This window comes from Eucyclogobius newberryi, unplaced genomic scaffold, assembly GCF_026437365.1.
Source record: "Eucyclogobius newberryi isolate DKJ021-1_F unplaced genomic scaffold, fEucNew1.0.hap1 SCAF_27, whole genome shotgun sequence".
Lineage (NCBI taxonomy): Eukaryota > Metazoa > Chordata > Actinopteri > Gobiiformes > Gobiidae > Eucyclogobius > Eucyclogobius newberryi.
In genome coordinates this window covers 644,548-667,949 of record NW_027315912.1, presented here as the reverse complement: position 1 = coordinate 667,949, position 23,402 = coordinate 644,548, and positions in this window count along the sequence as shown.

Here is a 23,402-nt window from a genome sequence, read left to right as displayed (position 1 = left end):
TGTAACTGTCTGTTACTGTATGTAACTGTCTGTAACTGTCTGTAACTGTAACTGTCTGTTACTGTATGTAACTGTCTGTAACTGTCTGTAACTGTCTGCAACTGTCTGTTACTGTCTCTAACTGTATGTAACTGTCTGTAACTGTCTGTAACTGTAACTGTCTGTAACTGTCTGTAACTGTCTGTTACTGTCTGTAACTGTATGTAACTGTCTGTAACTGTCTGTAACTGTCTGTAACTGTAACTGTCTGTAACTGTCTGTAACTGTCTGTAACTGTCTGTAACTGTCTGTAACTGTCTGTAACTGTCTGTAACTGTCTGTAACTGTAACTGTCTGTTACTGTGTGTAACTGTCTGTAACTGTCTGCAACTGTCTGTTACTGTCTGTAACTGTATGTAACTGTCTGTAACTGTCTGTAACTGTAACTGTCTGTAACTGTTTGTACCTGTCTGTAACTGTAACTGTCTGTAACTGTCTGTTACGGTCTGTAACTGTCTGTAACTGTCTGTAACTGTCTGTAACTGTCTGTAACTGTAACTGTCTGTTACTGTGTGTAACTGTCTGTAACTGTCTGCAACTGTCTGTTACTGTCTGTAACTGTATGTAACTGTCTGTAACTGTCTGTAACTGTAACTGTCTGTAACTGTAACTGTCTGTAACTGTCTGTTACTGTATGTAACTGTCTGTAACTGTCTGTAACTGTAACTGTCTGTTACTGTATGTAACTGTCTGTAACTGTCTGTAACTGTCTGCAACTGTCTGTTACTGTCTCTAACTGTATGTAACTGTCTGTAACTGTCTGTAACTGTAACTGTCTGTAACTGTCTGTAACTGTCTGTAACTGTAACTGTCTGTAACTGTCTGTAACTGTCTGTTACTGTCTGTAACTGTCTGTAACTGTCTGTAACTGACTGTAACTGTCTGTAACTGTAACTGTCTGTAACTGTAACTGTCTGTAACTGTAACTGTCTGTAACTGTCTGCAACTGTCTGCAACTGTCTGTAACTGTCTGTAACTGTCTGTTACTGTCTGTAACTGTATGTAACTGTCTATAACTGTCTGTAACTGTCTGTAACTGTAACTGTCTGTAACTGTCTGTAACTGTCTGTAACTGTCTGTAACTGTCTGGTACTGTCTGTAACTGTCTGTAACTGTCTGTAACTGTCTGTTACTGTGTGTAACTGTCTGTAACTGTCTGCAACTGTCTGTTACTGTCTGTAACTGTATGTAACTGTCTGTAATTGTCTGTAACTGTAACTGTCTGTAACTGTCTGTTACTGTATGTAACTGTCTGTAACTGTCTGTAACTGTAACTGTCTGTTACTGTATGTAACTGTCTGTAACTGTCTGTAACTGTCTGCAACTGTCTGTTACTGTCTCTAACTGTCTGTAACTGTAACTGTCTGTAACTGTCTGTAACTGTCTGTAACTGTCTGTTACTGTATGTAACTGTCTGTAACTGTCTGTAATTGTAACTGTCTGTAACTGTCTGTAACTGTCTGTAACTGTCTGTTACTGTATGTTACTGTCTGCTACTGTCTGTAACTGTACGTAACTTTGTGTAACTGTCTGTTACTGTCTGTTACTGTCTGTAACTGTCTGTTACTGTCTGTAACTGTATGTAACTGTCTGTAACTGTCTGTTACTGTCTGTAACTGTCTGCAACTGTCTGCAACTGTCTGTAACTGTCTGTAACTGTCTGTAACTGTCTGTTACTGTCTGTAACTGTCTGTAACTGTCTGTAACTGTAACTGTCTGTTACTGTGTGTGACTGCCTGTAACTGTCTGTTACTGTCTGTAACCGTCTCTAACTGTCTGTTACTGTCTGTAACCGTCTGTAACTGTCTGTAACTGTCTGTAACTGTCTGTAACTGCCTGTAACTGTCTGTTACTGTCTGTAACCGTCTGTAACTGTCTGTAACTGTCTGTAACTGTCTGTAACTGCCTGTAACTGTCTGTTACTGTCTGTAACTGTCTGTAACTTTATGTAACTGTCTACAACTGCCTGTAACTGTCTGTAACTGTCTGCAACTGTCTGTAACTGTCTGTAACTGCCTGTAACTGTCTGTTACTGTCTGTAACTGTCTGTAACTTTCTGTAACTGTCTGTAACTGCCTGTAACTGTCTGTAACTGTCTGTAACTGTCTGTAACTGTCTGTTACTGTCTGTAACTGTCTGTAACTGTCTGTAACTGTCTGCAACTGTCTGCAACTGTCTGTAACTGTCTGTAACTGTCTGTAACTGTCTGTAACTGTATGCAACTGTATGCAACTGTCTGTAACTGTCTGTAACTGTCTGCAACTGTCTGCAACTGTCTGTTACTGTCTGTAACTGTCTGTAACTGTCTGTAACTGTCTGTAACTGTCTGTAACTGTCTGTAACTGTCTGTAACTGTAACTGTCTGTAACTGTCTGTACCTGTCTGTAACTGTAACTGTCTGTAACTGTCTGTTACGGTATGTAACTGTCTGTAACTGTCTGTAACTGTCTGTAACTGTCTGTAACTGTAACTGTCTGTTACTGTGTGTAACTGTGTGTAACTGTCTGCAACTGTCTGTTACTGTCTGTAACTGTATGTAACTGTCTCTAACTGTCTGTAACTGTAACTGTCTGTAACTGTAACTGTCTGTAACTGTCTGTTACTGTATGTAACTGTCTGTAACTGTCTGTAACTGTAACTGTCTGTTACTGTATGTAACTGTCTGTAACTGTCTGTAACTGTCTGCAACTGTCTGTTACTGTCTCTAACTGTATGTAACTGTCTGTAACTGTCTGTAACTGTAACTGTCTGTAACTGTCTGTAACTGTAACTGTCTGTAACTGTCTGTAACTGTCTGTAACTGTCTGTTACTGTCTGTAACTGTCTGTAACTGTCTGTAACTGACTGTAACTGTCTGTAACTGTAACTGTCTGTAACTGTAACTGTCTGTAACTGTCTGCAACTGTCTGTAACTGTCTGTAACTGTAACTGTCTGTAACTGTCTGTAACTGTCTGTAACTGTAACTGTCTGTAACTGTCTGTAACTGTCTGTAACTGTCTGTTACTGTCTGTAACTGTCTGTAACTGTCTGTAACTGACTGTAACTGTCTGTAACTGTAACTGTCTGTAACTGTAACTGTCTGTAACTGTCTGCAACTGTCTGCAACTGTCTGTAACTGTCTGTAACTGTCTGTTACTGTCTGTAACTGTATGTAACTGTCTGTAACTGTCTGTAACTGTCTGTAACTGTAACTGTCTGTAACTGTCTGTAACTGTCTGTAACTGTCTGTAACTGTCTGGTACTGTCTGTAACTGTCTGTAACTGTCTGTAACTGTCTGTAACTGTAACTGTCTGTTACTGTGTGTAACTGTCTGTAACTGTCTGCAACTGTCTGTTACTGTCTGTAACTGTATGTAACTGTCTGTAACTGTCTGTAACTGTAACTGTCTGTAACTGTTTGTACCTGTCTGTAACTGTAACTGTCTGTTACGGTCTGTAACTGTCTGTAACTGTCTGTAACTGTCTGTAACTGTCTGTAACTGTAACTGTCTGTTACTGTATGTAACTGTCTGTAACTGTCTGTAACTGTCTGCAACTGTCTGTTACTGTCTCTAACTGTATGTAACTGTCTGTAACTGTCTGTAACTGTAACTGTCTGTAACTGTCTGTAACTGTCTGTAACTGTAACTGTCTGTAACTGTCTGTAACTGTCTGTTACTGTCTGTAACTGTCTGTAACTGTCTGTAACTGACTGTAACTGTCTGTAACTGTAACTGTCTGTAACTGTAACTGTCTGTAACTGTCTGCAACTGTCTGCAACTGTCTGTAACTGTCTGTAACTGTCTGTTACTGTCTGTAACTGTATGTAACTGTCTGTAACTGTCTGTAACTGTCTGTAACTGTAACTGTCTGTAACTGTCTGTAACTGTCTGTAACTGTCTGGTACTGTCTGTAACTGTCTGTAACTGTCTGTAACTGTCTGTAACTGTAACTGTCTGTTACTGTGTGTAACTGTCTGTAACTGTCTGCAACTGTCTGTTACTGTCTGTAACTGTATGTAACTGTCTGTAATTGTCTGTAACTGTAACTGTCTGTAACTGTCTGTTACTGTATGTAACTGTCTGTAACTGTCTGTAACTGTAACTGTCTGTTACTGTATGTAACTGTCTGTAACTGTCTGTAACTGTCTGCAACTGTCTGTTACTGTCTCTAACTGTCTGTAACTGTAACTGTCTGTAACTGTAACTGTCTGTAACTGTAACTGTCTGTAACTGTCTGTAACTGTCTGTTACTGTATGTAACTGTCTGTAACTGTCTGTAATTGTAACTGTCTGTAACTGTCTGTAACTGTCTGTTACTGTATGTTACTGTCTGCTACTGTCTGTAACTGTACGTAACTTTGTGTAACTGTCTGTTACTGTCTGTTACTGTCTGTAACTGTCTGTTACTGTCTGTAACTGTATGTAACTGTCTGTAACTGTCTGTTACTGTCTGTAACTGTCTGCAACTGTCTGCAACTGTCTGTAACTGTCTGTAACTGTCTGTAACTGTCTGTTACTGTCTGTAACTGTCTGTAACTGTCTGTAACTGTAACTGTCTGTTACTGTGTGTGACTGCCTGTAACTGTCTGTTACTGTCTGTAACCGTCTGTAACTGTCTGTAACTGTAACTGTCTGTTACTGTGTGTGACTGCCTGTAACTGTATATAACTGTCTGTAACTGTAACTGTCTGTAACTGTAACTGTCTGTAACTGTCTGTTACTGCATGTAACTGTCTGTAACTGTCTGTAACTGTAACTGTCTGTTACTGTATGTAACTGTCTGTAACTGTCTGTAACTGTCTGCAACTGTCTGTTACTGTCTCTAACTGTATGTAACTGTCTGTAACTGTCTGTAACTGTAACTGTCTGTAACTGTCTGTAACTGTCTGTAACTGTAACTGTCTGTAACTGTCTGTAACTGTCTGGTACTGTCTGTAACTGTCTGTAACTGTCTGTAACTGACTGTAACTGTCTGTAACTGTAACTGTCTGTAACTGTAACTGTCTGTAACTGTCTGCAACTGTCTGCAACTGTCTGTAACTGTCTGTAACTGTCTGTTACTGTCTGCAACTGTCTGTAACTGTCTGTAACTGTCTGTAACTGTAACTGTCTGTTACTGTGTGTAACTGTCTGTAACTGTCTGCAACTGTCTGTTACTGTCTGTAACTGTATGTAACTGTCTGTAACTGTCTGTAACTGTAACTGTCTGTAACTGTAACTGTCTGTAACTGTCTGTTACTGTATGTAACTGTCTGTAACTGTCTGTAACTGTAACTGTCTGTTACTGTATGTAACTGTCTGTAACTGTCTGTAACTGTCTGCAACTGTCTGTTACTGTCTCTAACTGTATGTAACTGTCTGTAACTGTCTGTAACTGTAACTGTCTGTAACTGTCTGTAACTGTCTGTTACTGTCTGTAACTGTATGTAACTGTCTGTAACTGTCTGTAACTGTCTGTAACTGTAACTGTCTGTAACTGTCTGTAACTGTCTGTAACTGTCTGGTACTGTCTGTAACTGTCTGTAACTGTCTGTAACTGTCTGTAACTGTAACTGTCTGTTACTGTGTGTAACTGTCTGTAACTGTCTGCAACTGTCTGTTACTGTCTGTAACTGTATGTAACTGTCTGTAACTGTCTGTAACTGTAACTGTCTGTAACTGTTTGTACCTGTCTGTAACTGTAACTGTCTGTAACTGTCTGTTACGGTCTGTAACTGTCTGTAACTGTCTGTAACTGTAACTGTCTGTTACTGTGTGTAACTGTCTGTAACTGTCTGCAACTGTCTGTTACTGTCTGTAACTGTATGTAACTGTCTGTAACTGTCTGTAACTGTAACTGTCTGTAACTGTAACTGTCTGTAACTGTCTGTTACTGTATGTAACTGTCTGTAACTGTCTGTAACTGTAACTGTCTGTTACTGTATGTAACTGTCTGTAACTGTCTGTAACTGTCTGCAACTGTCTGTTACTGTCTCTAACTGTATGTAACTGTCTGTAACTGTCTGTAACTGTAACTGTCTGTAACTGTCTGTAACTGTCTGTAACTGTAACTGTCTGTAACTGTCTGTAACTGTCTGTTACTGTCTGTAACTGTCTGTAACTGTCTGTAACTGACTGTAACTGTCTGTAACTGTAACTGTCTGTAACTGTAACTGTCTGTAACTGTCTGCAACTGTCTGCAACTGTCTGTAACTGTCTGTAACTGTCTGTTACTGTCTGCAACTGTCTGTAACTGTCTGTAACTGTCTGTAACTGTAACTGTCTGTTACTGTGTGTAACTGTCTGTAACTGTCTGCAACTGTCTGTTACTGTCTGTAACTGTATGTAACTGTCTGTAACTGTCTGTAACTGTAACTGTCTGTAACTGTAACTGTCTGTAACTGTCTGTTACTGTATGTAACTGTCTGTAACTGTCTGTAACTGTAACTGTCTGTTACTGTATGTAACTGTCTGTAACTGTCTGTAACTGTCTGCAACTGTCTGTTACTGTCTCTAACTGTATGTAACTGTCTGTAACTGTCTGTAACTGTAACTGTCTGTAACTGTCTGTAACTGTCTGTTACTGTCTGTAACTGTATGTAACTGTCTGTAACTGTCTGTAACTGTCTGTAACTGTAACTGTCTGTAACTGTCTGTAACTGTCTGTAACTGTCTGTAACTGTCTGGTACTGTCTGTAACTGTCTGTAACTGTCTGTAACTGTCTGTAACTGTAACTGTCTGTTACTGTGTGTAACTGTCTGTAACTGTCTGCAACTGTCTGTTACTGTCTGTAACTGTATGTAACTGTCTGTAACTGTCTGTAACTGTAACTGTCTGTAACTGTTTGTACCTGTCTGTAACTGTAACTGTCTGTAACTGTCTGTTACGGTCTGTAACTGTCTGTAACTGTCTGTAACTGTCTGTAACTGTCTGTAACTGTAACTGTCTGTTACTGTGTGTAACTGTCTGTAACTGTCTGCAACTGTCTGTTACTGTCTGTAACTGTATGTAACTGTCTGTAACTGTCTGTAACTGTAACTGTCTGTAACTGTAACTGTCTGTAACTGTCTGTTACTGTATGTAACTGTCTGTAACTGTCTGTAACTGTAACTGTCTGTTACTGTATGTAACTGTCTGTAACTGTCTGTAACTGTCTGCAACTGTCTGTTACTGTCTCTAACTGTATGTAACTGTCTGTAACTGTCTGTAACTGTAACTGTCTGTAACTGTCTGTAACTGTCTGTAACTGTAACTGTCTGTAACTGTCTGTAACTGTCTGTTACTGTCTGTAACTGTCTGTAACTGTCTGTAACTGACTGTAACTGTCTGTAACTGTAACTGTCTGTAACTGTAACTGTCTGTAACTGTAACTGTCTGTAACTGTCTGCAACTGTCTGCAACTGTCTGTAACTGTCTGTAACTGTCTGTTACTGTCTGTAACTGTATGTAACTGTCTATAACTGTCTGTAACTGTCTGTAACTGTAACTGTCTGTAACTGTCTGTAACTGTCTGTAACTGTCTGTAACTGTCTGGTACTGTCTGTAACTGTCTGTAACTGTCTGTAACTGTCTGTAACTGTCTGTTACTGTGTGTAACTGTCTGTAACTGTCTGCAACTGTCTGTTACTGTCTGTAACTGTATGTAACTGTCTGTAATTGTCTGTAACTGTAACTGTCTGTAACTGTCTGTTACTGTATGTAACTGTCTGTAACTGTCTGTAACTGTAACTGTCTGTTACTGTATGTAACTGTCTGTAACTGTCTGTAACTGTCTGCAACTGTCTGTTACTGTCTCTAACTGTCTGTAACTGTAACTGTCTGTAACTGTAACTGTCTGTAACTGTAACTGTCTGTAACTGTCTGTAACTGTCTGTTACTGTATGTAACTGTCTGTAACTGTCTGTAATTGTAACTGTCTGTAACTGTCTGTAACTGTCTGTTACTGTATGTTACTGTCTGCTACTGTCTGTAACTGTACGTAACTTTGTGTAACTGTCTGTTACTGTCTGTTACTGTCTGTAACTGTCTGTTACTGTCTGTAACTGTATGTAACTGTCTGTAACTGTCTGTTACTGTCTGTAACTGTCTGCAACTGTCTGCAACTGTCTGTAACTGTCTGTAACTGTCTGTTACTGTCTGTAACTGTCTGTAACTGTCTGTAACTGTAACTGTCTGTTACTGTGTGTGACTGCCTGTAACTGTCTGTTACTGTCTGTAACCGTCTGTAACTGTCTGTAACTGTAACTGTCTGTTACTGTGTGTGACTGCCTGTAACTGTCTGTAACTGTTTGTACCTGTCTGTAACTGTAACTGTCTGTAACTGTCTGTAACTGTAACTGTCTGTTACTGTGTGTAACTGTCTGTAACTGTCTGCAACTGTCTGTTACTGTCTGTAACTGTATGTAACTGTCTGTAACTGTCTGTAACTGTAACTGTCTGTAACTGTAACTGTCTGTAACTGTCTGTTACTGTCTGTAACTGTAACTGTCTGTAACTGTCTGTAACTGTCTGTAACTGTAACTGTCTGTAACTGTCTGTAACTGTCTGTTACTGTCTGTAACTGTCTGTAACTGTCTGTAACTGACTGTAACTGTCTGTAACTGTAACTGTCTGTAACTGTAACTGTCTGTAACTGTCTGCAACTGACTGTAACTGTCTGTAACTGTAACTGTCTGTAACTGTAACTGTCTGTAACTGTCTGCAACTGTCTGCAACTGTCTGTAACTGTCTGTTACTGTCTGTAACTGTATGTAACTGTCTGTAACTGTCTGTAACTGTCTGTAACTGTAACTGTCTGTAACTGTCTGTAACTGTCTGTAACTGTCTGTAACTGTCTGGTACTGTCTGTAACTGTCTGTAACTGTCTGTAACTGTAACTGTCTGTTACTGTGTGTAACTGTCTGTAACTGTCTGCAACTGTCTGTTACTGTCTGTAACTGTATGTAACTGTCTGTAATTGTCTGTAACTGTAACTGTCTGTAACTGTCTGTTACTGTATGTAACTGTCTGTAACTGTCTGTAACTGTAACTGTCTGTTACTGTATGTAACTGTCTGTAACTGTCTGTAACTGTCTGCAACTGTCTGTTACTGTCTCTAACTGTCTGTAACTGTAACTGTCTGTAACTGTAACTGTCTGTAACTGTAACTGTCTGTAACTGTCTGTAACTGTCTGTTACTGTATGCAACTGTCTGTAACTGTCTGTAATTGTAACTGTCTGTAACTGTCTGTAACTGTCTGTTACTGTATGTTACTGTCTGCTACTGTCTGTAACTGTACGTAACTTTGTGTAACTGTCTGTTACTGTCTGTTACTGTCTGTAACTGTCTGTTACTGTCTGTAACTGTATGTAACTGTCTGTAACTGTCTGTTACTGTCTGTAACTGTCTGCAACTGTCTGCAACTGTCTGTAACTGTCTGTAACTGTCTGTAACTGTCTGTTACTGTCTGTAACTGTCTGTAACTGTAACTGTCTGTTACTGTGTGTGACTGCCTGTAACTGTCTGTTACTGTCTGTAACCGTCTGTAACTGTCTGTAACTGTAACTGTCTGTTACTGTGTGTGACTGCCTGTAACTGTCTGTAACTGTCTGCAACTGTCTGTTACTGTCTCTAACTGTATGTAACTGTCTGTAACTGTCTGTAACTGTAACTGTCTGTAACTGTCTGTAACTGTCTGTAACTGTAACTGTCTGTAACTGTCTGTAACTGTCTGTTACTGTCTGTAACTGTCTGTAACTGTCTGTAACTGACTGTAACTGTCTGTAACTGTAACTGTCTGTAACTGTAACTGTCTGTAACTGTAACTGTCTGTAACTGTCTGCAACTGTCTGCAACTGTCTGTAACTGTCTGTAACTGTCTGTTACTGTCTGTAACTGTATGTAACTGTCTATAACTGTCTGTAACTGTCTGTAACTGTAACTGTCTGTAACTGTCTGTAACTGTCTGTAACTGTCTGTAACTGTCTGGTACTGTCTGTAACTGTCTGTAACTGTCTGTAACTGTCTGTAACTGTCTGTTACTGTGTGTAACTGTCTGTAACTGTCTGCAACTGTCTGTTACTGTCTGTAACTGTATGTAACTGTCTGTAATTGTCTGTAACTGTAACTGTCTGTAACTGTCTGTTACTGTATGTAACTGTCTGTAACTGTCTGTAACTGTAACTGTCTGTTACTGTATGTAACTGTCTGTAACTGTCTGTAACTGTCTGCAACTGTCTGTTACTGTCTCTAACTGTCTGTAACTGTAACTGTCTGTAACTGTAACTGTCTGTAACTGTAACTGTCTGTAACTGTCTGTAACTGTCTGTTACTGTATGTAACTGTCTGTAACTGTCTGTAATTGTAACTGTCTGTAACTGTCTGTAACTGTCTGTTACTGTATGTTACTGTCTGCTACTGTCTGTAACTGTACGTAACTTTGTGTAACTGTCTGTTACTGTCTGTTACTGTCTGTAACTGTCTGTTACTGTCTGTAACTGTATGTAACTGTCTGTAACTGTCTGTTACTGTCTGTAACTGTCTGCAACTGTCTGCAACTGTCTGTAACTGTCTGTAACTGTCTGTTACTGTCTGTAACTGTCTGTAACTGTCTGTAACTGTAACTGTCTGTTACTGTGTGTGACTGCCTGTAACTGTCTGTTACTGTCTGTAACCGTCTGTAACTGTCTGTAACTGTAACTGTCTGTTACTGTGTGTGACTGCCTGTAACTGTCTGTAACTGTTTGTACCTGTCTGTAACTGTAACTGTCTGTAACTGTCTGTAACTGTAACTGTCTGTTACTGTGTGTAACTGTCTGTAACTGTCTGCAACTGTCTGTTACTGTCTGTAACTGTATGTAACTGTCTGTAACTGTCTGTAACTGTAACTGTCTGTAACTGTAACTGTCTGTAACTGTCTGTTACTGTCTGTAACTGTAACTGTCTGTAACTGTCTGTAACTGTCTGTAACTGTAACTGTCTGTAACTGTCTGTAACTGTCTGTTACTGTCTGTAACTGTCTGTAACTGTCTGTAACTGACTGTAACTGTCTGTAACTGTAACTGTCTGTAACTGTAACTGTCTGTAACTGTCTGCAACTGACTGTAACTGTCTGTAACTGTAACTGTCTGTAACTGTAACTGTCTGTAACTGTCTGCAACTGTCTGCAACTGTCTGTAACTGTCTGTTACTGTCTGTAACTGTATGTAACTGTCTGTAACTGTCTGTAACTGTCTGTAACTGTAACTGTCTGTAACTGTCTGTAACTGTCTGTAACTGTCTGTAACTGTCTGGTACTGTCTGTAACTGTCTGTAACTGTCTGTAACTGTAACTGTCTGTTACTGTGTGTAACTGTCTGTAACTGTCTGCAACTGTCTGTTACTGTCTGTAACTGTATGTAACTGTCTGTAATTGTCTGTAACTGTAACTGTCTGTAACTGTCTGTTACTGTATGTAACTGTCTGTAACTGTCTGTAACTGTAACTGTCTGTTACTGTATGTAACTGTCTGTAACTGTCTGTAACTGTCTGCAACTGTCTGTTACTGTCTCTAACTGTCTGTAACTGTAACTGTCTGTAACTGTAACTGTCTGTAACTGTAACTGTCTGTAACTGTCTGTAACTGTCTGTTACTGTATGCAACTGTCTGTAACTGTCTGTAATTGTAACTGTCTGTAACTGTCTGTAACTGTCTGTTACTGTATGTTACTGTCTGCTACTGTCTGTAACTGTACGTAACTTTGTGTAACTGTCTGTTACTGTCTGTTACTGTCTGTAACTGTCTGTTACTGTCTGTAACTGTATGTAACTGTCTGTAACTGTCTGTTACTGTCTGTAACTGTCTGCAACTGTCTGCAACTGTCTGTAACTGTCTGTAACTGTCTGTAACTGTCTGTTACTGTCTGTAACTGTCTGTAACTGTAACTGTCTGTTACTGTGTGTGACTGCCTGTAACTGTCTGTTACTGTCTGTAACCGTCTGTAACTGTCTGTAACTGTAACTGTCTGTTACTGTGTGTGACTGCCTGTAACTGTATGTAACTGTCTGTAACTGTCTGTAACTGTAACTGTCTGTAACTGTAACTGTCTGTAACTGTCTGTTACTGTATGTAACTGTCTGTAACTGTCTGTAACTGTAACTGTCTGTTACTGTATGTAACTGTCTGTAACTGTCTGTAACTGTCTGCAACTGTCTGTTACTGTCTCTAACTGTATGTAACTGTCTGTAACTGTCTGTAACTGTAACTGTCTGTAACTGTCTGTAACTGTCTGTAACTGTAACTGTCTGTAACTGTCTGTAACTGTCTGTTACTGTCTGTAACTGTCTGTAACTGTCTGTAACTGACTGTAACTGTCTGTAACTGTAACTGTCTGTAACTGTAACTGTCTGTAACTGTCTGCAACTGTCTGCAACTGTCTGTAACTGTCTGTAACTGTCTGTTACTGTCTGTAACTGTATGTAACTGTCTGTAACTGTCTGTAACTGTCTGTAACTGTAACTGTCTGTAACTGTCTGTAACTGTCTGTAACTGTCTGTAACTGTCTGGTACTGTCTGTAACTGTCTGTAACTGTCTGTAACTGTCTGTAACTGTAACTGTCTGTTACTGTGTGTAACTGTCTGTAACTGTCTGCAACTGTCTGTTACTGTCTGTAACTGTATGTAACTGTCTGTAACTGTCTGTAACTGTAACTGTCTGTAACTGTTTGTACCTGTCTGTAACTGTAACTGTCTGTAACTGTCTGTTACGGTCTGTAACTGTCTGTAACTGTCTGTAACTGTCTGTTACTGTCTGTAACTGTAACTGTCTGTTACTGTGTGTAACTGTCTGTAACTGTCTGCAACTGTCTGTTACTGTCTGTAACTGTATGTAACTGTCTGTAACTGTCTGTGACTGTAACTGTCTGTAACTGTAACTGTCTGTAACTGTCTGTTACTGTATGTAACTGTCTGTAACTGTCTGTAACTGTAACTGTCTGTTACTGTATGTAACTGTCTGTAACTGTCTGTAACTGTCTGCAACTGTCTGTTACTGTCTCTAACTGTATGTAACTGTCTGTAACTGTCTGTAACTGTAACTGTCTGTAACTGTCTGTAACTGTCTGTTACTGTCTGTAACTGTCTGTAACTGTCTGTAACTGACTGTAACTGTCTGTAACTGTAACTGTCTGTAACTGTAACTGTCTGTAACTGTCTGCAACTGTCTGCAACTGTCTGTAACTGTCTGTAACTGTCTGTTACTGTCTGTAACTGTATGTAACTGTCTGTAACTGTCTGTAACTGTCTGTAACTGTAACTGTCTGTAACTGTCTGTAACTGTCTGTAACTGTCTGTAACTGTCTGGTACTGTCTGTAACTGTCTGTAACTGTCTGTAACTGTCTGTAACTGTCTGTTACTGTGTGTAACTGTCTGTAACTGTCTGCAACTGTCTGTTACTGTCTGTAACTGTATGTAACTGTCTGTAATTGTCTGTAACTGTAACTGTCTGTAACTGTCTGTTACTGTATGTAACTGTCTGTAACTGTCTGTAACTGTAACTGTCTGTTACTGTATGTAACTGTCTGTAACTGTCTGTAACTGTCTGCAACTGTCTGTTACTGTCTCTAACTGTCTGTAACTGTAAATGTCTGTAACTGTAACTGTCTGTAACTGTAACTGTCTCTAACTGTCTGTAACTGTCTGTTACTGTATGTAACTGTCTGTAACTGTCTGTAATTGTAACTGTCTGTAACTGTCTGTAACTGTCTGTTACTGTATGTTACTGTCTGCTACTGTCTGTTACTGTCTGTAACTGTCTGTTACTGTCTGTAACTGTCTGTAATTGTCTGTAACTGTAACTGTCTGTAACTGTCTGTTACTGTATGTAACTGTCTGTAACTGTCTGTAACTGTAACTGTCTGTTACTGTATGTAACTGTCTGTAACTGTCTGTAACTGTCTGCAACTGTCTGTTACTGTCTCTAACTGTCTGTAACTGTAACTGTCTGTAACTGTAACTGTCTGTAACTGTAACTGTCTGTAACTGTCTGTAACTGTCTGTTACTGTATGTAACTGTCTGTAACTGTCTGTAATTGTAACTGTCTGTAACTGTCTGTAACTGTCTGTTACTGTCTGTTACTGTCTGTAACTGTATGTAACTGTCTGTAACTGTCTCTTACTGTCTGTAACTGTCTGCAACTGTCTGCAACTGTCTGTAACTGTCTGTAACTGTCTGTAACTGTCTGTAACTGTCTGTTACTGTCTGTAACTGTCTGTAACTGTCTGTAACTGTAACTGTCTGTTACTGTGTGTGACTGCCTGTAACTGTCTGTTACTGTCTGTAACCGTCTGTAACTGTCTGTAACTGTAACTGTCTGTTACTGTGTGTGACTGCCTGTAACTGTCTGTAACTGTTTGTACCTGTCTGTAACTGTAACTGTCTGTAACTGTCTGTTACGGTCTGTAACTGTCTGTAACTGTCTGTAACTGTCTGTAACTGTCTGTAACTGTAACTGTCTGTTACTGTGTGTAACTGTCTGTAACTGTCTGCAACTGTCTGTTACTGTCTGTAACTGTATGTAACTGTCTGTAACTGTCTGTAACTGTAACTGTCTGTAACTGTAACTGTCTGTAACTGTCTGTTACTGTATGTAACTGTCTGTAACAGTCTGTAACTGTCTGCAACTGTCTGTTACTGTCTCTAACTGTATGTAACTGTCTGTAACTGTCTGTAACTGTAACTGTCTGTAACTGTCTGTAACTGTCTGTAACTGTAACTGTCTGTAACTGTCTGTAACTGTCTGGTACTGTCTGTAACTGTCTGTAACTGTCTGTAACTGACTGTAACTGTCTGTAACTGTAACTGTCTGTAACTGTAACTGTCTGTAACTGTCTGCAACTGTCTGCAACTGTCTGTAACTGTCTGTAACTGTCTGTTACTGTCTGTAACTGTATGTAACTGTCTGTAACTGTCTGTAACTGTCTGTAACTGTAACTGTCTGTAACTGTCTGTAACTGTCTGTAACTGTCTGTAACTGTCTGGTACTGTCTGTAACTGTCTGTAACTGTCTGTAACTGTCTGTAACTGTAACTGTCTGTTACTGTGTGTAACTGTCTGTAACTGTCTGTTACTGTCTGTAACTGTATGTAACTGTCTGTAACTGTCTGTAACTGTCTGTAACTGTAACTGTCTGTAACTGTCTGTAACTGTCTGTAACTGTCTGTAACTGTCTGGTACTGTCTGTAACTGTCTGTAACTGTCTGTAACTGTAACTGTCTGTTACTGTGTGTAACTGTCTGTAACTGTCTGCAACTGTCTGTTACTGTCTGTAACTGTATGTAACTGTCTGTAATTGTCTGTAACTGTAACTGTCTGTAACTGTCTGTTACTGTATGTAACTGTCTGTAACTGTCTGTAACTGTAACTGTCTGTTACTGTATGTAACTGTCTGTAACTGTCTGTAACTGTCTGCAACTGTCTGTTACTGTCTCTAACTGTCTGTAACTGTAACTGTCTGTAACTGTAACTGTCTGTAACTGTAACTGTCTGTAACTGTCTGTAACTGTCTGTTACTGTATGCAACTGTCTGTAACTGTCTGTAATTGTAACTGTCTGTAACTGTCTGTAACTGTCTGTTACTGTATGTTACTGTCTGCTACTGTCTGTAACTGTACGTAACTTTGTGTAACTGTCTGTTACTGTCTGTTACTGTCTGTAACTGTCTGTTACTGTCTGTAACTGTATGTAACTGTCTGTAACTGTCTGTTACTGTCTGTAACTGTCTGCAACTGTCTGCAACTGTCTGTAACTGTCTGTAACTGTCTGTAACTGTCTGTTACTGTCTGTAACTGTCTGTAACTGTAACTGTCTGTTACTGTGTGTGACTGCCTGTAACTGTCTGTTACTGTCTGTAACCGTCTGTAACTGTCTGTAACTGTAACTGTCTGTTACTGTGTGTGACTGCCTGTAACTGTATGTAACTGTCTGTAACTGTCTGTAACTGTAACTGTCTGTAACTGTAACTGTCTGTAACTGTCTGTTACTGTATGTAACTGTCTGTAACTGTCTGTAACTGTAACTGTCTGTTACTGTATGTAACTGTCTGTAACTGTCTGTAACTGTCTGCAACTGTCTGTTACTGTCTCTAACTGTATGTAACTGTCTGTAACTGTCTGTAACTGTAACTGTCTGTAACTGTCTGTAACTGTCTGTAACTGTAACTGTCTGTAACTGTCTGTAACTGTCTGTTACTGTCTGTAACTGTCTGTAACTGTCTGTAACTGACTGTAACTGTCTGTAACTGTAACTGTCTGTAACTGTAACTGTCTGTAACTGTCTGCAACTGTCTGCAACTGTCTGTAACTGTCTGTAACTGTCTGTTACTGTCTGTAACTGTATGTAACTGTCTGTAACTGTCTGTAACTGTCTGTAACTGTAACTGTCTGTAACTGTCTGTAACTGTCTGTAACTGTCTGTAACTGTCTGGTACTGTCTGTAACTGTCTGTAACTGTCTGTAACTGTCTGTAACTGTAACTGTCTGTTACTGTGTGTAACTGTCTGTAACTGTCTGCAACTGTCTGTTACTGTCTGTAACTGTATGTAACTGTCTGTAACTGTCTGTAACTGTAACTGTCTGTAACTGTTTGTACCTGTCTGTAACTGTAACTGTCTGTAACTGTCTGTTACGGTCTGTAACTGTCTGTAACTGTCTGTAACTGTCTGTTACTGTCTGTAACTGTAACTGTCTGTTACTGTGTGTAACTGTCTGTAACTGTCTGCAACTGTCTGTTACTGTCTGTAACTGTATGTAACTGTCTGTAACTGTCTGTGACTGTAACTGTCTGTAACTGTAACTGTCTGTAACTGTCTGTTACTGTATGTAACTGTCTGTAACTGTCTGTAACTGTAACTGTCTGTTACTGTATGTAACTGTCTGTAACTGTCTGTAACTGTCTGCAACTGTCTGTTACTGTCTCTAACTGTATGTAACTGTCTGTAACTGTCTGTAACTGTAACTGTCTGTAACTGTCTGTAACTGTCTGTTACTGTCTGTAACTGTCTGTAACTGTCTGTAACTGACTGTAACTGTCTGTAACTGTAACTGTCTGTAACTGTAACTGTCTGTAACTGTCTGCAACTGTCTGCAACTGTCTGTAACTGTCTGTAACTGTCTGTTACTGTCTGTAACTGTATGTAACTGTCTGTAACTGTCTGTAACTGTCTGTAACTGTAACTGTCTGTAACTGTCTGTAACTGTCTGTAACTGTCTGTAACTGTCTGGTACTGTCTGTAACTGTCTGTAACTGTCTGTAACTGTCTGTAACTGTCTGTTACTGTGTGTAACTGTCTGTAACTGTCTGCAACTGTCTGTTACTGTCTGTAACTGTATGTAACTGTCTGTAATTGTCTGTAACTGTAACTGTCTGTAACTGTCTGTTACTGTATGTAACTGTCTGTAACTGTCTGTAACTGTAACTGTCTGTTACTGTATGTAACTGTCTGTAACTGTCTGTAACTGTCTGCAACTGTCTGTTACTGTCTCTAACTGTCTGTAACTGTAACTGTCTGTAACTGTAACTGTCTGTAACTGTAACTGTCTCTAACTGTCTGTAACTGTCTGTTACTGTATGTAACTGTCTGTAACTGTCTGTAATTGTAACTGTCTGTAACTGTCTGTAACTGTCTGTTACTGTATGTTACTGTCTGCTACTGTCTGTTACTGTCTGTAACTGTCTGTTACTGTCTGTAACTGTCTGTAATTGTCTGTAACTGTAACTGTCTGTAACTGTCTGTTACTGTATGTAACTGTCTGTAACTGTCTGTAACTGTAACTGTCTGTTACTGTATGTAACTGTCTGTAACTGTCTGTAACTGTCTGCAACTGTCTGTTACTGTCTCTAACTGTCTGTAACTGTAACTGTCTGTAACTGTAACTGTCTGTAACTGTAACTGTCTGTAACTGTCTGTAACTGTCTGTTACTGTATGTAACTGTCTGTAACTGTCTGTAATTGTAACTGTCTGTAACTGTCTGTAACTGTCTGTTACTGTCTGTTACTGTCTGTAACTGTATGTAACTGTCTGTAACTGTCTCTTACTGTCTGTAACTGTCTGCAACTGTCTGCAACTGTCTGTAACTGTCTGTAACTGTCTGTAACTGTCTGTAACTGTCTGTTACTGTCTGTAACTGTCTGTAACTGTCTGTAACTGTAACTGTCTGTTACTGTGTGTGACTGCCTGTAACTGTCTGTTACTGTCTGTAACCGTCTGTAACTGTCTGTAACTGTAACTGTCTGTTACTGTGTGTGACTGCCTGTAACTGTCTGTAACTGTTTGTACCTGTCTGTAACTGTAACTGTCTGTAACTGTCTGTTACGGTCTGTAACTGTCTGTAACTGTCTGTAACTGTCTGTAACTGTCTGTAACTGTAACTGTCTGTTACTGTGTGTAACTGTCTGTAACTGTCTGCAACTGTCTGTTACTGTCTGTAACTGTATGTAACTGTCTGTAACTGTCTGTAACTGTAACTGTCTGTAACTGTAACTGTCTGTAACTGTCTGTTACTGTATGTAACTGTCTGTAACAGTCTGTAACTGTCTGCAACTGTCTGTTACTGTCTCTAACTGTATGTAACTGTCTGTAACTGTCTGTAACTGTAACTGTCTGTAACTGTCTGTAACTGTCTGTAACTGTAACTGTCTGTAACTGTCTGTAACTGTCTGGTACTGTCTGTAACTGTCTGTAACTGTCTGTAACTGACTGTAACTGTCTGTAACTGTAACTGTCTGTAACTGTAACTGTCTGTAACTGTCTGCAACTGTCTGCAACTGTCTGTAACTGTCTGTAACTGTCTGTTACTGTCTGTAACTGTATGTAACTGTCTGTAACTGTCTGTAACTGTCTGTAACTGTCTGTAACTGTCTGTAACTGTCTGGTACTGTCTGTAACTGTCTGTAACTGTCTGTAACTGTCTGTAACTGTAACTGTCTGTTACTGTGTGTAACTGTCTGTAACTGTCTGCAACTGTCTGTTACTGTCTGTAACTGTATGTAACTGTCTGTAATTGTCTGTAACTGTAACTGTCTGTAACTGTCTGTTACTGTATGTAACTGTCTGTAACTGTCTGTAACTGTAACTGTCTGTTACTGTATGTAACTGTCTGTAACTGTCTGTAACTGTCTGCAACTGTCTGTTACTGTCTCTAACTGTCTGTAACTGTAACTGTCTGTAACTGTAACTGTCTGTAACTGTCTGTAACTGTAACTGTCTGTAACTGTAACTGTCTGTAACTGTCTGTAACTGTCTGTTACTGTATGTAACTGTCTGTAACTGTCTGTAATTGTAACTGTCTGTAACTGTCTGTAACTGTCTGTTACTGTATGTTACTGTATGTTACTGTCTGCTACTGTCTGTAACTGTACGTAACTTTGTGTAACTGTCTGTTACTGTCTGTTACTGTCTGTAACTGTCTGTTACTGTCTGTAACTGTATGTAACTGTCTGTAACTGTCTGTTACTGTCTGTAACTGTCTGCAACTGTCTGCAACTGTCTGTAACTGTCTGTAACTGTCTGTAACTGTCTGTTACTGTCTGTAACTGTCTGTAACTGTCTGTAACTGTAACTGTCTGTTACTGTGTGTGACTGCCTGTAACTGTCTGTTACTGTCTGTAACCGTCTGTAACTGTCTGTTACTGTCTGTAACCGTCTGTAACTGTCTGTAACTGTCTGTAACTGTCTGTAACTGCCTGTAACTGTCTGTTACTGTCTGTAACCGTCTGTAACTGTCTGTAACTGTCTGTAACTGTCTGTAACTTTCTGTAACTGTCTGTAACTGCCTGTAACTGTCTGTAACTGTCTGCAACTGTCTGTAACTGTCTGTAACTGCCTGTAACTGTCTGTTACTGTCTGTAACTGTCTGTAACTTTCTGTAACTGTCTGTAACTGCCTGTAACTGTCTGTAACTGTCTGTAACTGTCTGTAACTGTCTGTTACTGTCTGTAACTGTCTGTAACTGTCTGTAACTGTCTGTAACTGTCTGTAACTGTCTGTAACTGTCTGCAACTGTCTGTAACTGTCTGTAACTGTATGCAACTGTATGCAACTGTCTGTAACTGTCTGTAACTGTCTGTAACTGTCTGCAACTGTCTGTAACTGTCTGTAACTGTCTGTAACTGTATGCAACTGTATGCAACTGTCTGTAACTGTCTGTAACTGTCTGCAACTGTCTGCAACTGTCTGCAACTGTCTGTTACTGTCTGTAACTGTCTGTTACTGTCTGTAACTGTCTGTAACTGTCTGTAACTGTCTGTAACTGTCTGTAACTGTAACTGTCTGTAACTGTCTGTACCTGTCTGTAACTGTAACTGTCTGTAACTGTCTGTTACGGTCTGTAACTGTCTGTAACTGTCTGTAACTGTAACTGTCTGTAACTGTCTGTAACTGTCTGTAACTGTATGTAACTGTCTGTAACTGTATGTAACTGTCTGTAACTGTCTGTAACTGTCTGTTACTGTCTGTAACTGTCTGTAACTGTAACTGTCTGTTACTGTGTGTAACTGTCTGTAACTGTCTGCAACTGTCTGTTACTGTCTGTAACTGTATGTAACTGTCTGTAACTGTCTGTAACTGTAACTGTCTGTAACTGTAACTGTCTGTAACTGTCTGTTACTGTATGTAACTGTCTGTAACTGTCTGTAACTGTAACTGTCTGTTACTGTATGTAACTGTCTGTAACTGTCTGTAACTGTCTGCAACTGTCTGTTACTGTCTCTAACTGTATGTAACTGTCTGTAACTGTCTGTAACTGTAACTGTCTGTAACTGTAACTGTCTGTAACTGACTGTAACTGTCTGTAACTGTAACTGTCTGTAACTGTAACTGTCTGTAACTGTCTGCAACTGTCTGCAACTGTCTGTAACTGTTTGTTACTGTCTGTAACTGTATGTAACTGTCTGTAACTGTCTGTAACTGTCTGTAACTGTCTGTAACTGTCTGTAACTGTCTGGTACTGTCTGTAACTGTCTGTAACTGTCTGTAACTGTCTGTAACTGTAACTGTCTGTTACTGTGTGTAACTGTCTGTAACTGTCTGCAACTGTCTGTTACTGTCTGTAACTGTATGTAACTGTCTGTAATTGTCTGTAACTGTAACTGTCTGTAACTGTCTGTTACTGTATGTAACTGTCTGTAACTGTCTGTAACTGTAACTGTCTGTTACTGTATGTAACTGTCTGTAACTGTCTGTAACCGTCTGCAACTGTCTGTTACTGTCTCTAACTGTATGTAACTGTCTGTAACTGTCTGTAACTGTCTGTAATTGTAACTGTCTGTAACTGTCTGTAACTGTCTGTTACTGTATGTTACTGTCTGCTACTGTCTGTAACTGTACGTAACTTTGTGTAACTGTCTGTTACTGTCTGTTACTGTCTGTAACTGTCTGTAACTGTAACTGTCTGTTACTGTGTGTAACTGTCTGTAACTGTCTGCAACTGTCTGTTACTGTCTGTAACTGTATGTAACTGTCTGTAATTGTCTGTAACTGTAACTGTCTGTAACTGTCTGTTACTGTATGTAACTGTCTGTAACTGTCTGTAACTGTAACTGTCTGTTACTGTATGTAACTGTCTGTAACTGTCTGTAACTGTCTGCAACTGTCTGTTACTGTCTCTAACTGTATGTAACTGTCTGTAACTGTCTGTAACTGTAACTGTCTGTAACTGTAACTGTCTGTAACTGTCTGTAACTGTAACTGTAACTGTAACTGTCTGTAACTGTCTGTTACTGTATGTAACTGTCTGTAACTGTCTGTAATTGTAACTGTCTGTAACTGTCTGTAACTGTCTGTTACTGTATGTTACTGTCTGCTACTGTCTGTAACTGTACGTAACTTTGTGTAACTGTCTGTTACTGTCTGTTTCTGTCTGTAACTGTCTGTTACTGTCTGTAACTGTATGTAACTGTCTGTAACTGTCTGTTACTGTCTGTAACTGTCTGCAACTGTCTGCAACTGTCTGTAACTGTCTGTAACTGTATGTAACTGTCAGTAACTGTCTGTAACTGTCTGTTACTGTCTGTAACTGTCTGTAACTGTCTGTAACTGTCTGTTACTGTCTGTTACTGTCTGTAACTGTCTGTAACTGTCTGTAACTGTAACTGTCTGTTACTGTGTGTGACTATCTGTAACTGTCTGTTACTGTCTGTAACTGTCTGTAACTGTAACTGTCTGTTACTATGTGTAACTGTCTGTAACTGTCTGCAACTGTCTGTTACTGTCTGTAACTGTATGTAACTGTCTGTAACTGTCTGTAACTGTAACTGTCTGTAACTGTCTGTAACTGTCTGTAACTGTCTGTTACTGTATGTAACTCCCTGTAACTGTCTGTAACTGTAACTGTCTGTAACTGTCTGTAACTGTATGTAACTGTCTGTAACTGTCTGTAACTGTAACTGTCTGTTACTGTGTGTAACTGTCTGTAACTGTCTGCAACTGTCTGTTACTGTCTGTAACTGTAACTGTCTGTTACTCTGTGTAACTGTCTGTAACTGTCTGTTACTGTCTGTAACTGTCTGTAACTGTCTGTAACTGTAACTGTCTGTTACTGTCTGTAACTGTCTGTAACTGTCTGCAACTGTCTGTTACTGTCTGTAACTGTATGTAACTGTCTGTAACTGTCTGTAACTGTCTGTAACTGTAACTATCTGAAACTGTAACTGTCTGTAACTGTCTGTAACTGTCTGCAACTGTCTGCAACTGTCTGCAACTGTCTGTAACTGTCTGTAACTGTCTGTAACTGTATGTAACTGTCTGTAACTGTCTGTTACTGTCTGTAACTGTCTGTAACTGTCTGTAACTGTCTGTAACTGTATGTAACTGTCTGTAACTGTCTGTTACTGTCTGTAACTGTCTGTAACTGTCTGTTACTGTCTGTAACTGTCTGTAACTGTAACTGTCTGTTACTGTGTGTAACTGTCTGTAACTGTCTGTTACTGTCTGTAACTGTCTGTAACTGTCTGTAACTTTCTGTAACTGTAACTGTCTGTTACTGTGTGTAACTGTCTGTAACTGTCTGCAACTGTCTGTTACTGTCTGTAACTGTATGTAACTGTCTGTAACTGTAACTGTCTGTAACTGTAACTGTCTGTAACTGTCTGTAACTGTCTGTTACTGTATGTAACTGTCTGTAACTGTCTGTAACTGTAACTGTCTGTAACTGTCTGTAACTGTATGTAACTGTCTGTAACTGTCTGTAACTGTCTGTAACTGTCTGTTACTGTCTCTAACTGTATGTAACTGTCTGTAACTGTCTGTAACTGTCTGTAATTGTAACTGTCTGTAACTGTCTGTAACCGTCTGTTACTGTATGTTACTGTCTGCTACTGTCTGTAACTGTACGTAACTTTGTGTAACTGTCTGTTACTGTCTGTTACTGTCTGTAACTGTCTGTAAC